The sequence below is a fragment of the Pteropus vampyrus genome, unplaced genomic scaffold (assembly GCF_000151845.1).
Source record: "Pteropus vampyrus isolate Shadow unplaced genomic scaffold, Pvam_2.0 Scaffold26, whole genome shotgun sequence".
Taxonomy (NCBI): Eukaryota; Metazoa; Chordata; class Mammalia; order Chiroptera; family Pteropodidae; genus Pteropus; species Pteropus vampyrus.
This window is the reverse complement of record NW_011888807.1, coordinates 11016063-11032905: the sequence shown is the minus strand read 5'-3', so window position 1 is coordinate 11032905 and position 16843 is coordinate 11016063. Positions and strand designations below refer to the sequence as shown.

General features: G+C 31.3%; 1 pseudogene; it reads right to left on the bottom strand.

The window, feature by feature from the left end:
- Positions 1-1419: 1419 nt before the first annotated feature.
- On the bottom strand, positions 1420-1538 carry LOC111737441 (annotated as a pseudogene).
- Between the last annotated feature and the right edge of the window lie 15305 nt (positions 1539-16843).

Genomic DNA, 16843 nt, shown 5'->3' with positions numbered 1-16843 from the left:
TGCAGAGGTAGGGCCAGCCTGTTTTGCATCTCTGTACCTCCTACCAGTCTCAATGTGGTCTCTTTTTTATATTCTTAGTTATAGGAGTTCAGCTAGTTTTCAGACGGTTCTCCAAGTTGATTGTTCTATAATTTAGTTGATTGCTTTATAATTTTAATGTAGTCAAGGGAGGAGGAAAGCACAGTATTCACCTACTCTACCATCTTGACCAGAACTCTTGCCTCTGAGGGTTTCCAATTTGTGGAATGGGGACATTATCATTATGTTCTTCCAGAAATATTGTTATGATAAAGAAGACAATGATAAAGAACTGTGTAAACTTTAAACAGTAAAATACAGATTTCCTAAAAAAGATTTATTTTTCTGTTCTGGGGAAATTGGACAATACTATCACAGGCACATGCGGTTCTTGGCCATTTCTCATGAGATGATGATGGAAATGTAAGTTTGGTCAAGATGAAAGCATAAACTACAACTTGGAAAGTATAGTACGACAGAGCTTGGGCTAGTCAATCTCCAAGAGATAATTCATATGACATATTAGAAAGCATAACATTTTCGTAAAGTATTGATATCCTCTTTTGTGTCATGGTAGATTATGTATGCTTGCTTCTTTGTAATATATTTATTGGACATTTTATTTTTATTTTTGTTGTCTGTAACTCAACCCCAGAAACAAAATGATTAAGGAAAAGATGTGATAGGATGTATTAACTATCAATCACTTTGGGTTTAAAAAAGACTTCCAAGTCACCTCACTCTTAGGAAAACATTGACTATATCTTATACAAGTGTGTCAATAGACTTTACCTTATTTGTCTTTCCTAAGAGTAAGAGAGTGTTCTCCACTGTTTAGAGTTTTGAAAATTTTGAAGAAATCCTTTTTCTATTAATAACCTCAGACAATAAATAAATGTAATCTTGAGTAGAAAAAAAATGGCTTTGCTGAAAAATAACTTTGACTGATATTTGTCTCTTACAATGTTAAATATTTGACTTATTTCCTCATGAAAATAAACAATTCGCTTGGTGTCTAGAAGTGAATCTTTCCTTATCTCTGGCCAAGAAGTCCCTTAGTTTCTCAGTCATTTACAAATCATTAAAAGTTATCTCTTTGTATTACAGTATTGTAGTCCTGTAGTCTTTTTTCTGTCAATAGCACATTATTTGGACCAAATTGATAATGATATTTTAAAGTTTAACAATTTTGCTAGTTTTCAAATAAGCCCATTTTGGAAAGATTCTACCTTGATTTAATCCTTATGTAATCACTTTTCATCTTGTTTATGGATTGTAAAATTTTTTCATCTTAATTTTTTTTTTTAATTTTTAGGTGAGGTAACCCTTGGTTGACCTCACTTATTACAAGGAATTTGTCAGCTTACGATCCTTTATTTTTTAATTTACTTTTATTTTTTATGCCTATAGCACCTGGTCTTCCTTGGCATTCCCCCATCCAAGTACTAACCAGGCCCAACCCTGCTTAGTTTTCAATATCAGATGGGATTGGGCTTGTTCAGAGTAGCATGGCCATAGACTAAAATTTTTTCACCTTATAGTTATCTATTTTATTGAGAATTCTATGAATCTACTGGAAAAATTATTAAATATTTCTATTTTCTATTAATAAGAACTCCCAGGAGGTCTGGTAATGTGGGTTGTTGAGTGTAGCTATGTATTTGCAAATTAAGATACCGAGTTTGGCTTGAATTGCCCTTTGACCCCATTTTAATCCCAGGCACATGGGACTATTTGTCTTAGTTACACAATAGTTATTACACTAACATGAATTCTAGATCTTAAGGAAGACACCTATTCTCTTTAGAATATTCATCTAAGTTTCTTGGTCTACTGAGATTGATCATAATAATAAGATTTAGGGTTATTAATAGGTGCAAATAATATATCTGTTACTCCTAATAAATCATTTTACTGTAAATGAAAGGCCAATAAGCATAATAACTGAAATAAATTATGAGGTAAATTTTTTACTGGTGTCCAAAAGGCTAAGCGGCTAATGTAAGATGAATGAGATTTATAACATGCATATTTCATTAAGGAATAGATATAATATGTCATCACAATGTAAATGCTGATTGCTAATTAAAAGCAATGTTCATGATAATTACTTCCGATGTCCTTTTGCATTTGGGTACTTCATGGGTTAATTTAGGAGGTTGTAAAACAAATATTATATTTATATCTTCTTTTTCTTAATTTCTGTTTATTTCAAATCCAGAAAAAATAACAATTTTTTAAAATTATTGTTTCCAAAATATATTGCTTATTACATCAAAAAGTCTAGTGTTATTTAACTTCTTAACATTCTAGGGAGTGGTGGATTATATTTTGTTTTTTAAAAAGCCCTCATAAATTTTGCCCATAAATCATTTAATTTAGATCAAATTATATTTAAAACAATATCTAGTAAGCCATGATTGTTTACTTTCATTTAATTTTTGAAAACTCTATTAGTAATTCAAAGAATTATGAGTTAATAGAATAAGTCCTGGATTAGTGTCTTGTCTTTATCACTAACAACATTTGGGACCTTGAGCAAGTCACCTAACGTCACTTAGGCATTTTTATTTATAGGTAGACAGGAATAAATTTAAGTCTTCTATTTTTTTAAAGAAAATATATATATACTTTTTATTTGCCAGTGTTTTTCTATGTTGTTGGTAGGAACAGAATGAGTGTAATAAATCACTAACATTTCAAAATATATGAGAGGGAATGGAATTTAAAAAGATAGTGTGAAGATTTAGGACATTAGGCAGTAAAGGATAGTGACCTGACAAAGGGGAAACAATCAATGTTAGCACTGTGATTGCCCGTCTTCACTATCTGGTAAGAGTTTTCAGCTAGCACAGAAAGGCGGAAAAGCCTAGGAGGAGCCTGGCAATGTCCTTGAATTGAGGATATGGAGTTGGCTAGAGTGTGCATGGCATCTTATTAAAAAGGAGAGAGCTGTACAGAGATCTGCAATTCTCACTTGAATAGCCATTTATGTATGCATGGGAGGAAATTACATGAAATGAGATCAGGGACAAAAATACACGAGAAAAGAAAAGGGAATACTTGTGAAAGTTTAATATGCCATATTAAACTTTCACAAGAGCTAGAAATACTTTGAGATTCCACAAGTAGGAGAGAAAAAAGTCTTCATAATCCACAGGACATTGAATAAGTATTCAGAAATTTTTTGCCTCAATAGTTGAGAAAAATTAGCTTTTGACTAAAGATTGTATTGACCCTGCTTAATAAAGTTTATAAGCAAACTTTTAAGAATCACATTATTTCTAAGTAACTTATAGTGCTGCCAAGTAAAGCTTAAAAAATATTTATAAAAAATACAAAATTATTCAGCACCCAACAGGATAAAATTCACATTATCTGTCTTCATAAAAATGACAAAACATCCAAAAGAGCAGGAAAATATGACCCATAATGGGGAGAATAATCAATTTAAACAGACACAGAAAGTAATTAGATGGAATTAGTAGGCAACAATATTGCAAGTTATTAATTTCATATATTCAAAAAGGTGCAGGAACACTTGAACATTATAAATAGAAACAAAGAGAGTATAAAAATGACTGAAATCAAATTTATGGTGATGAAAACAACCATGTCTGAGATTTTAAAAATACACCAGTTGGGATTTAGAATAGACACAATTGAAAAAAAGTTTAACAAATTTAGAGATAAAGCAATAGAAAATCAAATATATAGAGAAAAAAGTCTACCAAAAACAAACAAAAATTCATTTCACCAAAACCAGAAAAAGAAAGAAAAAAAAATTAAAATGTAAACCAATATTGCTCATGAATACAGATGCAGAAATCAACAAAATACTAGCAAACCAAATCCAACAACATATAGATAGGAATATACACAATATTCAATTGACTAGAATTAACAAATAAGTTGTAAGGTCAGAGGATACAGTGTCAATATTTATATTGTATTCCTATACAATAGCGGTAAACAATACAAAATAAAATTAAGAAAACAATTTTATTAACAATAATACATCAAAAAATAAAATAATGAAGAATAAATTTAACAAAATAAGTGAAATCATGTATAATAGATACTGCAAAACATTACTAAAATAAATTTTCTTACAAAACCTAAATATTTGGAGTCCCATTGAATTTTTATGGATTGGAAGATTCATTTCACTAAAGAAGATATAATATCCAAAAAGCACATAAAGTTTGACAACATTAGCCATTAGAAATGTAAATCAAAACTACAATGAAATGCCATATTAAACCCACAAGAACAACCATTATTAAAAAAAAAAAAGCAATAACAAAAGTCAATGAGAATGCAAATGAATTAGAACCCTCCCACGTTGCTGTTAGGTATATAAAATGTTGCGACCACTTCAGAAAATAATTTGGCAGTTTTAAAATGTTTGAAATATATTTATCATTGACCAAGCAATTCTACATCTAGGAATTTATCCAAAAATAATAAAATATCCACTTAGTTGTATACAAACATTTATAGCACAAGTATTTATAATAGACAAAGTGAAAAATGCCCAACTGTTTATAACTTAATAAACAAAATGTGATATATTTATACAATGGAATATTATTCAGACACAAAAGAGAAGAAAGTACTAAAGGCAAAGTACTAAAGAAAAGGCAAATCTATAGAGATAGAAAGTAGTTTATCAATGCCTAGGAGCAAAAATGGGAAGTGACTATAGATGTGTATAAGGAAACTTATGAGTGTAAAAGAAATATTCTAAATGTAGAGAATGATGATTTCACAATTCTGTAAATTCATTAAATAATTTAGATTGTACACTTTAAGAAAAAACAATTTCATATTATAAAGATTATACTTCAACAAAGTTTAAAAAAAAAAATAAAAGAGAAGAACACTAATGAGTTCCAGGTTAACTTTAATCTGCTATATACAGAATAATGGAATTCCCTAATGGGAGAAGAGGATGAGGAAGAAAAAAAACATTTACAAAATAATAGCTGAAAATGTCCAAATTTGAGGAAAATTAATAGCCGACACTTCCAAGAAGTTCAATGGATTCCAAGTATAAGAAATATGAAGATAGCTACATCATAATCAAATAGCAGAAGACCAGCAGTAAAGGAAAAATTTTAAGAACAGATCAAAATAAACATTTCATAGAGAATGACAATAGGATTCTGGACAGAAGCAATATGACTAGAAAATCACACAGAAACATATTTAAAGTATTAAAGAAGAATTGGGAAAATTATCAACCTAGAAATCTCTACCCACCAAAATTATTTTTTGTAAATGAAATAAAAGTAAAACTTTCCACATATATATAAAAGTTGAAATAATTTATCATTAGAAATCTGGCAATACAGAAAATGTTAAAGGAACTAATTCAGAAAAAGAAAAATACTAGATGAAATCTGGTTCTACTCAAAGGTCACTGATAATAGTGATTGTGTGAGCAAACATTAAATAATTCTATTTTATTTTAATATCTCTTTAAATTTGAAATTTTAGACAAAATAATGAGAGTGTAATTAAGAGTTAAAAACAATGTGGAAATAAAATATATGACAAAAGTGACACAAAGGCCAGGTAGGGAAAATGAAAATATACTGATATAGGGATATTATAATATATATGAAGTGAGATAGTATTACTGCAAGTTAGAGTGTGATAATATATAAATATATACTATAAATTTTAATCTTTAAAAGAAGACAATGAAGAATTAAAGGTAATAAAGCAACAAAGAATAAAGTGGAATAAAATCTATAATTAAGCCAAAAAGAGACAAAAAAATGTCAGAGGAAAAGGAAACAAAGAGCAAATGGAACAAACAGAATACAACTAGGAAGATGAGCAATTTAAACCCAAACATCAGTAATCATATTAAACACAAATAGTCCAAACAACCCAATTTAAAGGCAGAGACTGTTATATTGGATTAAAAGACAGTAAGCCTTTTCAACATATCTTTAAAAAAACATAATAAAACACTAGAAATATAAAGACACCAATATATTAGGAGAAAAAAAGATGGAAAAGTCATGTCTGACTATTCATAATGAAAATAAAGTTTGATTATTCTTTTAATCTCATTATGGCTCATACAGATATTAATATATATATATATATACAACTATGCTAATATAACTGATTTTTATATAAAATTTTAATTTTTTTTAAAAGATACAAACTTCTAAAGCTTAATTGAGAAGAAATTGACAACCTGAATATTTTTGTTCTATTAAAATAATTAAATTTGAGGTTAAGATCTTTTCCAAAAAAATCTTCAGACTCAGATAGCTTCACTGTTGATTTCTATGAAACATTTAAGGAAGAAATAATAATTCTTTACAAAGTATATCATAAAATTAAATTATATGAGATTAACATTATCATGGCATACAAACCAGAAACATGCAAAAAGGAAATATTATACACCATTACCTCACATGGACACAGATATTAATATAATGGGTGGCATTAAGAAAATATTCTCAGTGAGAGACCTAAACACAATTAAAGAAAGTGCAGCCCTGTACCTTCTACACCAGAAATTATAGGAATTTCAGAAATCAATAGGTAACAGTGAGACCAAGAATTTGATAAGGAAGTGGAAAGCATTTTAGAAATCAGCTAAGGGCTATTTGCAGATATTCTGTTTCTTGGTCTTGAGTCAGTGTTGTTGAAGAAAGAAGGGAAATCTACGAGGTACCTAACAGTTGCTAATAATAGTAATTACTGTGTTAGTACAGATCCTCTCAGTATCAAATATCATGACTCGATTAATGATTAAACATGCATAGCTTTTATTATGGGATATAACCTGGAAGAGAAATAAGGAGGGAGAAGGATGAAGCTGGGAAAGCTGAGTATGTCAATGTGCAAATCTAACCCTGTGAGAATTCTAAATTAATGTTGGTGCCCCCCCAAAATTTGTATGTTGAAATCCTGCTGTTATTGTTGCGGCTATCGGAGTTCTGGTAACACACAGTTCTCAGTCCTTATCATTGACGAAAAAATGGATTTCCACTCAGTGACAGTTATAAAAGTATTTATTAAAGGCACGATTTTGAAGTAGAAGATGAGTCAAGCCTAAAGCTGGCTGATCACCTGGAATTGAGGATATGCACCCCAGTAAGCAGGTACTGGTTAGCCAGGGAAGATAGAGAGTTGTAACCCTGGGGGAGGGGGAAGTCTGCATTATATTAGGACCATGATAGATACTTACGAAAGTGTTCTTAGGTGATTGGCACGTGGGTCATCTTGATTGACACTTGGCTGCTGTATATAACACTTTGCCTAGTGTGAATGAGTTCACCCAGAATTCAGTCTGTTATAGATTCATAAACTTCTAGGCGTAAACATGGTGCTATAATGATGATATAATGAGGCTGAGGTTGTGGGCATCTGTGACCGGATTAAACCAGCTATAGATTATGGCCTTTCAAGTCCTTTGTCTTCAGGGATGCAGGAGAGATTCTCTAACTACCATTAGGGTGTTCTTTGAGTAGTCTCTAGGCTGGGCCTCTATTCCTTTGTTCCCCTGTCACACATGTGTGACTAGTTACCTAACACTACCACGGATGTAATAATATTTGGAGGTGAGGCATTTGGAAGGTGATAAGGGCATGAAGCTGAAGCCCTTGTAAATGGGATTAGTGCCCTAATAAAAAGAACCCCAGAGAACCCTCTAATCCTTCCTACCATGTGAGCTACAGAAAGAAGGCAGTTGTCTATGAACAAGAAAGAGACTCTCACTGGACACTTAAACTGCCAGCACCTTGATTTTAGCCAGCTTCCTGAACTGTGAGAAATAAATGTTTATTGTTGAAGCCCCTCAGTCTGATATAAACTAAGACAGTGAAAAATAGAAGGAAAGGGATTTGGTAGAGGCAAGACAGACAGTCATTTTATCCAAGGAAAATTGAACAAGGTCATCAGAGAGTTAGTTCTCAATCCAAAATCACACAACAGAGAAAACTCGTCTCCCGAAATTTGGACATGCCTCAGCTTAGCATACAAGCTACATTTAGTCACCAGCTTAGAGCAGCTGAAGCAGGAATGTGGCCTCAGTGAAAATATAGTAATGGATTTTAAACTACAAAAACTGGGCCTTGGTAAATTACACTCCTTAAAATTTGAGATCTGTGAGGTGTAGTCTTGCCACTGCCACAGTTTCCTTTTTTTGCTATGTAGATATAATTTTCTTCACAGGTTTTGGGAGCAACTTTTCCATGTTTTCTGTGGGTCTTTTCTTACACTTAAAAAAGGGAGGTGAGTAAGATGAACTACCATCTCTGTTGCTACATTTAGCCTTGGGGCTGCAACTAATAATAATACTCTTTATTCTAATTTGTCCTTTTAAAGTTTCTCTCATGCTCACTTGGTCAGGAGTTGGTGCTAACCTGTTTTGTGAGCCATATCTTCATTCCTGAGTTATCTAACCCTTGATAATCATATTGTTCTGTCTGAAGTTGCTACATGTTTGTTCACAGTTATAATCATGCAAAGATTTTTGGCAAAACATGTTGTCACCTATTTTTTGATTATAACCATCTTAGTATGAAGTGATATTTTATTGTGGTTTTTGTTTGCATTTCTTTGATAGTTAATGGTGTTAAAGATATTTTATGTGATTATCAGCCATTTGTATACATTTGATGAAATGTCTATTCAGATAGCTTTTTAAAATTAAAATTAAAATTTATAATTTAGTTAATTTTTTAATTGAGCTTTTGTCTTTTTATTATTCAGTTGTAAGAATTCTTTTTTAATTAAATTTATTGGGAGTGATATTGTTAATAAAATTATATAGGTTTTAAATGTATAATTCAATAATAAATCATTTGTATGTTGCATTTGTGTGTTCACCACCCAAAGTTAAATCTCTTACCATCACCATATATTTGACCTCTTTTACCTTTACCTACCTCTCCCTTCCCTACTTTTTCTCTGGTAACCATTAAACTGTTATTTGTATCTATCTATTAGTTTTGTTTTTTTGTTTTTTGTCTTGTTCGTTGCTTTCAGTTTTAAATCCCACATATGAATGAAATCATATGATTCTCAACTTTTTCTATCTGACTTATTTCACTTAGCTTAACTATCTCAAGATTCATCCATGTTGTCACAAATGGCAGCATTTCATCTTTTCTTATGGCTGAATAATATTCCAGTGTGTGTGTGTGTGTGTGTGTGTGTGTGTGTGTATCACATCTTCCTTATTCAATCATCTATTGAAGGTCACTTTGGTTGTTTCCATATCTTGGCCACTGTGAATAATGCTGCAATAAACATGGGGGTGCATATATCTTTTTGCATAAATGCTTTCAAATTTTGGAGGTAGGCATCCAGAAAAGTCATTGCTGAGTCATGTAGTAATTCTATTCTTAACTTTTTGTTAGCATTTTATTTTATGATTAGTTTCAAGTTTATGATGCATTGGTTAGACATCTATATAGTTTATGAAACAATTCCCCAGATTACTCTATCTTCCCTCTGGCTTTACACGTAGCCATTATATTACTGCTGACTGCATTTTCTATATCATGCTATTCTTAACTTTTTGAGGAATCTCCACACTGTTTTCCATAGTGAATGTACCGATTTACATTCCCACCAGCAGTTTACAAAGGTTCCTTTTCCCCTACAAACTCTTCAACACTTGTTGTTACTTGTCTTGTTGAAAATAGCCATTCTTACAAGTGTGAGGTAGTATTTCATTGTGGTTTTGATTTGTATTTCCTTAAATTTGAATACGAGGAAACACAGATAATAAACTCATGAACCTTGGTTTTAGAGAGAATTTTATAAATTTGACCTCAAATGCAAGGCAAGTAAAAGCAAAAATTAATTTTGATGTATAGTGACAGAGAGAAGTCTAATGCCATTCTTTTACATGTGGATTTCCAATTTTCCTATATATTAAAATGAAATTTCAGGAAAAGAAATTTAAAAAAGTCTTTGCAATTGTAATGAAAAGAATAAAATACTTAGGAATAAATCTAATGAAGCATATGAAGGACCTATACACTGAAAACTATAAGACATTACTAAAAGAAATTAAAGAAGACACAAAGAAAAGAAAGATATTTTGTGTTCATGGATTGGAAGAATCAACATAGTTAAAATGGCCATATTTCCCAAAGCAATACATAGATTTAATGCAATCCCCATCAAAACCCCATTGACATTTTTTTAAATAAATAGAAGAAAAAATCATCAGATTTGTATGGAATCATAAAAGACCTGGAATGGCCAAAGCAATCTTGAGAAAAAAGAACAAAGCCAGACATATAACACTGACTGACTTCGAATTACACTATAAAGCAACAATAATCAAAAAAGCATGAGATTGGCAGGAAAACAGATATACAGACCAATGAAACAGAACTGAGAACCCAGAAATAAACCCACATGTATATGAATTCTTTATAGGTTCTAGATACAAATCCTTTATCAGATACGTGGTTGAATTTTTCATATTGATCTCGTATTCTTCAACCTTGCTTAACTAATTTACATGCTGTAATAATTTGTTTATGGATTTATTAGTTTCCTATGTACAAGATTATGTCATCTACTAATAGTCTTGCATAATTATCCAGCTCTGAATCTCCAGTAGAAAGTTAAATAAAAGTGGTAGCAAACTTCCTTGTTTTGTTTTTTGTTTGTTTGATTGTTTTTTTTTTTATCTGACGGGGAAAGCATTTTTTTTTAACATTAAATATGTTAGCTTTGGGTCATTTTCTGAGGCCTTTATCAGGTTGAAGCAGTTATCTTCTATACCTAGATTGTTGAATATTTGCATCATGAATAATGTAAAATTTATTTTGTGTTTATAAGATGATCATGTGGGTTTTGCTCTTTATTCTATAGATACAATACATTACATTAATTGGATGTTTAATTAACATTGCATTCTTGAGTAAAAACTTTCTTAAATGATATGTAAGTCTCTGCTGTGGATGGCAGGCCCTCACTCCGGAATACCCTACACTGTGCTTCTTTCATTGGAATTGACTATAATCCTCATATTGATTATTCTCCCATCACAGCCATATCTAACACCATAGGGTCTGCCAAATGCAGTGTCATTTCCTTCTTTAAGTCCCACTCAGGGTTGGCTGACTTCACTCAGGATATGGGCTGAAGTAATATTCCTGTTTTGAAAATATGTTTGCTCCAGAGTTTAAAGAGGCCTACCAAATATTGTGTGTATATTGTGTGTGTGTGTTAGATGCAAAATGCAACGATTTGTCTTTTATTTTGCAGGGAATGATTTGGCAACCCCAAGCTAATAGAACTCTAAAATTTCACTATAGTGGCCAGTCCCCGAACCTATGTAAGGTTTATCTTCCATTCTCAGAAGCACATGTATCCTAAGAAGGCCTCAATGTATCAGCTCCTTCTTAATCATTCTGTCCAATCATCAGGTCATCACAATGTTGTTGAAATAATAAATCAATGTGATGTTCTATGGTATATCCACAGTTTGGATCTCCAGATTATATTATAACATAGGTAAGGCCAGTTAATATAACCCTAAAACAAAATGGTAAGTTAATACTATTGTTCAAGCGAGGTGAAAGAGAACTATTTCTAATCCCCGGGTTTAACTGGAATAGAAAAGAACATATTTGCCAATCAATGTCAAACGAAGAGATAATCAATAGCCTTAATAATAATCTGCTCTAGCAAAAAGATCACATCTGGTACAGAAGTTATGATTAGGGCAGCTGCGTACATAAATTTATGGTAGGTTACCATAATTCTTCAGAATATATCTGGTTTCTGTAGGTGACACTAATCTCTGTAACTCCATTGGGTATACAGTACTATTACTGATTTTTTTTAACTGGCAATAATGGGTGATATTTTCAAAGATTTGCTATTGTTCTTTAAAATAAGTCTTACAATCCAAAAAAAGTATAGAGGTCTTCTAAATACCAAGTATATAAATTCAAATTAGGTACTCATAGACAGAGCTGATGACCATTGGATAAACCTGCAGAATCTGCAAACCCACTATGAGTCAGATGTTAACCAAGGCTCTATTTATTACCTGGCCTCTGTAGGTTCCTACTCTAAGAGGTGGGCCAAGATTATTTGGGTATCAATGCTAACTTAGTAGTGTTAGAAATGTCTGGGTCCTAGTAAATCCCTTTACCAGTGGATAGTAATCTCAATAGTTCTCTTTTGGAGAAGAACTCTGGGAATCTTCTTGGTATATACTTACTGTACTGTCACAGGGGGTATCTCTTAGGAACTTGGCCAGCACTTTAGGCAATGGATTTTGAGTACAAAAATTGGCTCATATTAGGGAACTGAGAAAGAGATTATAGAAAAACAAATCCCATGGCTCTCACATTTTTACACAATTATGTCAAGAAAAGTACTGATTGTCCTTTGTGCCGAACTGCCTTTTCAAGGGTGCTTCTATAGCAAACAGCCTTTAAAGGTAAGGGTCATTTACCCCTCTATAGCAGAGAGTATATTTGTTTAGAAACCATAATAATAAAAAAATTACATTTCTTAAGCTCAGGGTTCCATCCCTGTAACAGACCATGTATGCAGATATCACCCGGCTTTCTTACTGTTACCCAATGTAAATAGGACTTTAATAACTGTCCCACTAAAGGCTGATACTTGGCTACACTATTGCTATGAGTAATAAATTTTCCTCCACATCTGACCCAGAAATCTTGTGTCTTCTACTAGCTTCTGGAGAATCATGGCAAGCTAATTTTTAGCTTGCAAGTAGGGTAAAATATCTCACTCTTCACAGTTCTTAACAAAGCTTATAACTTTTGGGGGGGCAACTACATTCTTCTATTTTTGCTTTTTTGTTTGTTATTTTAAAGGTTAGGCAGGAGCTTTGTTTCCTGCTTATGCAAGACATGTTATATCACTAGAATGATTTGAAAATAAGAGGTAAGGTGGGGACTTGGTCCTGGATCACCCATTTCTTCACTTGTAAATTAGAGAAAATACTAGATTTTTTCTCATAAGGATTTTATATGCATTAAATAATATACTACATGTAAGATATTGAGACCAGTGTGTGATATTTATGAGGGCTCAATATATTACCATCAACTGTTTACTAATATAAAAATTGAAAGTAGTAAGCTATTTGAAAGTGAGTTTTTTTTTAGGCTAATTTTAGGTTTGGCCAGCTCCAAAACTATGGGATAATTGAAAGAACAAAATATTCATGTTATGTATAAATTATCCAGCACGTTAAGGTTAGTAAATAGTTATTGGTGCTGCCTTTCTTAGATATGTACATATTCTAAAAATTTAAAGAAAAATGCGAGCCTTTTAGAGCAAAAGCAGATAATTTTATGAATATAATTTTCCAAGATTAAACGGCAGTAAAAATTTATATCCTTATTATTTTGAATAAGTATTGTCAGAAAAAAAGATTAATGACAATTTTAATATCCAATTGATTTATGATTTTATGGGCAATGTATAACAGAGCTATAATTATGAGATTAAACAATATTTAATGTAATTAAATATCTTATCAATTTTAATTTACTAATATAAGTGTGATTAGATATATGAATGACTTGATGAGAAATTGACTTTAATTTTAGTTCTGTCATTTAAAGATAAACTGTATATTTTATATATTAATATATTAGTGCCTCCTTAAGAGTAATACACTGGACTAAAGAAAGGAAGTAAAGGAAAACCAGATAGATATATTAACTAGTAAGACATTCAGTGCATTCTTCCATCTAAGTTTTTTCCACCAACATTATTGATTTGAGCCCAGAGATAAACCCAGTCACCATGAGTGATAAACTATCACCAAGTCCTATTGACTTTTTTCTCTTTTTGCTGTAGTTTTTGTCAGGTCAATGAATTATCCTTGGCTTATACTTTGTTCTCTAAGGCATAAATCAAGATTTTTTTAAAAAAGGTTGGTTTCTCACAAGTTTGGAGAAATAAAGCCAAATATAGCCTAAAAAGTGTATCTAAGCTATCATTTAAGTAAAATGCCTTGCTCTGATTCACAGAATGTCAATGTAATTACTATTTATTAATGATCAAAAGTGGGTTATCTTAATTAATTTTGAATTTGTTAATAAGCAGAAATAAAAATTTTGCTTCATTTTCTTTATGCACTTTAACTTCAATAGTCATAACATACTGATATAAATTATTTCTGTAATTTCTATGGGTGAAGATCAAACCATGCAGTCTTAATAGTATTATAAATAATCATAAACTTTTATTAAATGCTTAGCATTTTCCAGATGACATATTAAGTATTATATGTCTGTCATTTATCATCCATCCATCTATCTATCTATCTATCTATCTATCTATCTATCTATCTATCTATCATCTATCATCTATCATCTATCATCTATCTATCATCTATCACTTATTTATCTATCATCGTCTATCAATTCATCTACCTATCAACCTAAAGTCATTACATCTAAATCTAGGAAGTAGAAACATTATTATTTTTTTTATTTAAGGTGAAAATTTAGGCATAATGAGGCTATATAACTTGCTCAAGTTAACAAATCTATTATGTGGTGAGACAAAAATCTGAATCCAGGTCATCTTAGTGACTGTAGGCTTTTAAATACTACATTGTATATATTATCCCTTTTAACATAACAGCAGAGCTATATACACTTATTAAATATTCTAGAATTACACAAGTACTGATATTTAGGTTAAGCCCTATCAGACTAGCATTTTATTAAAAGATGCACAAAAATAAAAATATATCCTAGAAATAAAATAAAAACTGATTAACCCAAAACAAAGAATCTATTATTTTGAGACACTAAAGTAGATAGTTCTAAGAAACAGGTACTGCAGTGGCTTTAGAGACATTAGAGAGCTAGTATAGGATTCAATTTTCATATAAGGCTACAGTTTTTCCCCCTCTCTCACCCAATTATTGCCTCCCCCCACCACATTAGTACATTTATATTTATTAGTTGCCATACTAATGTGTATTTTATGACTAAAAACAATATATTTGTCATTGTATAATTTTTAGCAAATAAACACAAGTCATTGAGAGAATAATACATAGCTAACCTGTTTTAAACTACAAATATCAAATATGATATTCTGACTTTTTTGAAAATATATTTCTTTCCTCTTTATCATTCCTATTAACAGAATCAAAAACTTCCCAAGTATGTCTAATACCATATAAAAACTTTACTAAATACAAATTTTCTAATGATCATTGATATTTTCTCACTACCAGTCTAACACATACAACTAGGTTCTATTCAAAGGAAAATAATTTAGTACAACTTAAATTTAGTACAACTTTATGACTTAAAACCTTATTATGAGTTTATCAGATATTTCAGTCTTATTTAAGATTTTGCAAATAGATCTTGAATTTCTACTTATACCATCTCCAACCTTACAGTTGAAGGAAAACAGGAAAAGAAAAGCTAACATAGGTACAATAAGGGCATCTAAAGAAAGAAAAAAAGGATACAAGACCAGGAAAAAATATATTTAAAAAAGCATAACAAAACTGGAAACATATTAAAATGCCGTGAAGTAACTCTTGGATTCATAAGCAACCTACTAAATGATCTTCTCAAAACATGTCATATCATGCTCCTTCCTTACCTAAAAACTTCATATTTCTTCCCACTGTACATCATATTGAATTCTAGTACTTTATTTTAGGAAGCAAGGCTACATAATATCTAGTTTCCATGTCTCCTAAACTCACTTCTCCATATTGTTTTCTACACTGATCCACAATGGCCTATTTTCTTTCATCAAGCTTGTTTCTGCCTTCTAGTCCTTATTCATGGTATTATTTCTGCAAACGAAAAGCTCATTTTTCTATGAGCTTCTTGCATAACTGATATTTGTATCATTTCAGATTTCTATTAAATGTCAAGTCCTTAGAAAGACTTTCTCTGAATACCCAATCTAAATAGCCCATCTGTCACTATCACATTACTCTCCCTATTGCCCTTATCAACCTTGTCACTTCTTGAAGTTATCTTCCATTTCTTTCCTTTTTACTGGCTATATTCTCACTTCTAAAATGTAATGTTTGTGAGAGTATGGATCTTGCATATCATATTCACTATTATATCCTTATAACAACTGAAACTTAAGAAAAATAATTATTTAGAAATAGGCCATGTTTTAATCTATCATCATTTAAAAAAAAAATACTCCTTTATTCATTCCTCAACTTTCCTGTAACATGATTTTTATAATGAGCATGATGACTTCTGAAGATTGTCATTTGGAATAATAAATTTTAAACAAGAATCTTAAGGTCTGTGAAAACAGAATGAGTTGAAGTGATAAGCCACATAAATTATAAATTGTTGGCTCTTTTTTTCACAAAGATCAGCTTTGTAAGTGTTGAGGGATTCATATCGAAAAGGAATGTTTTTCTTTGAAGTTAAATAGCATGTTCGATATATTTTTAAAAAAAGAAATATTGTTTTTGTTTTATCATGCAATGAATTATCACAAACTTTGTGACTTAAATAATGTCCATGGATGTGCTCAAAATTCTATAGATCAGAAATCTGGACATGGCATGGTTGTATTCTCTCCTCAGGGTCTCATAAGGGCAAAATCATAGTGTTAGAAAGGCAGTTTTATCATTGAGAGCTCAATAACCTCTTCTAAGCTCCCATGGTTGCAGAATTAAATTCCTTATGTTTATGGGACTGAGGTCCTTGTTACCTTGCTGGCTATCAGCTAAGAGCCATTCTTAGTTCCCATATGCCATTCTCATTCCTTCCCACATGGTCTCCTTTATCTTTGAAGTCAGCTCTAGAGCAGCTCCCTCATT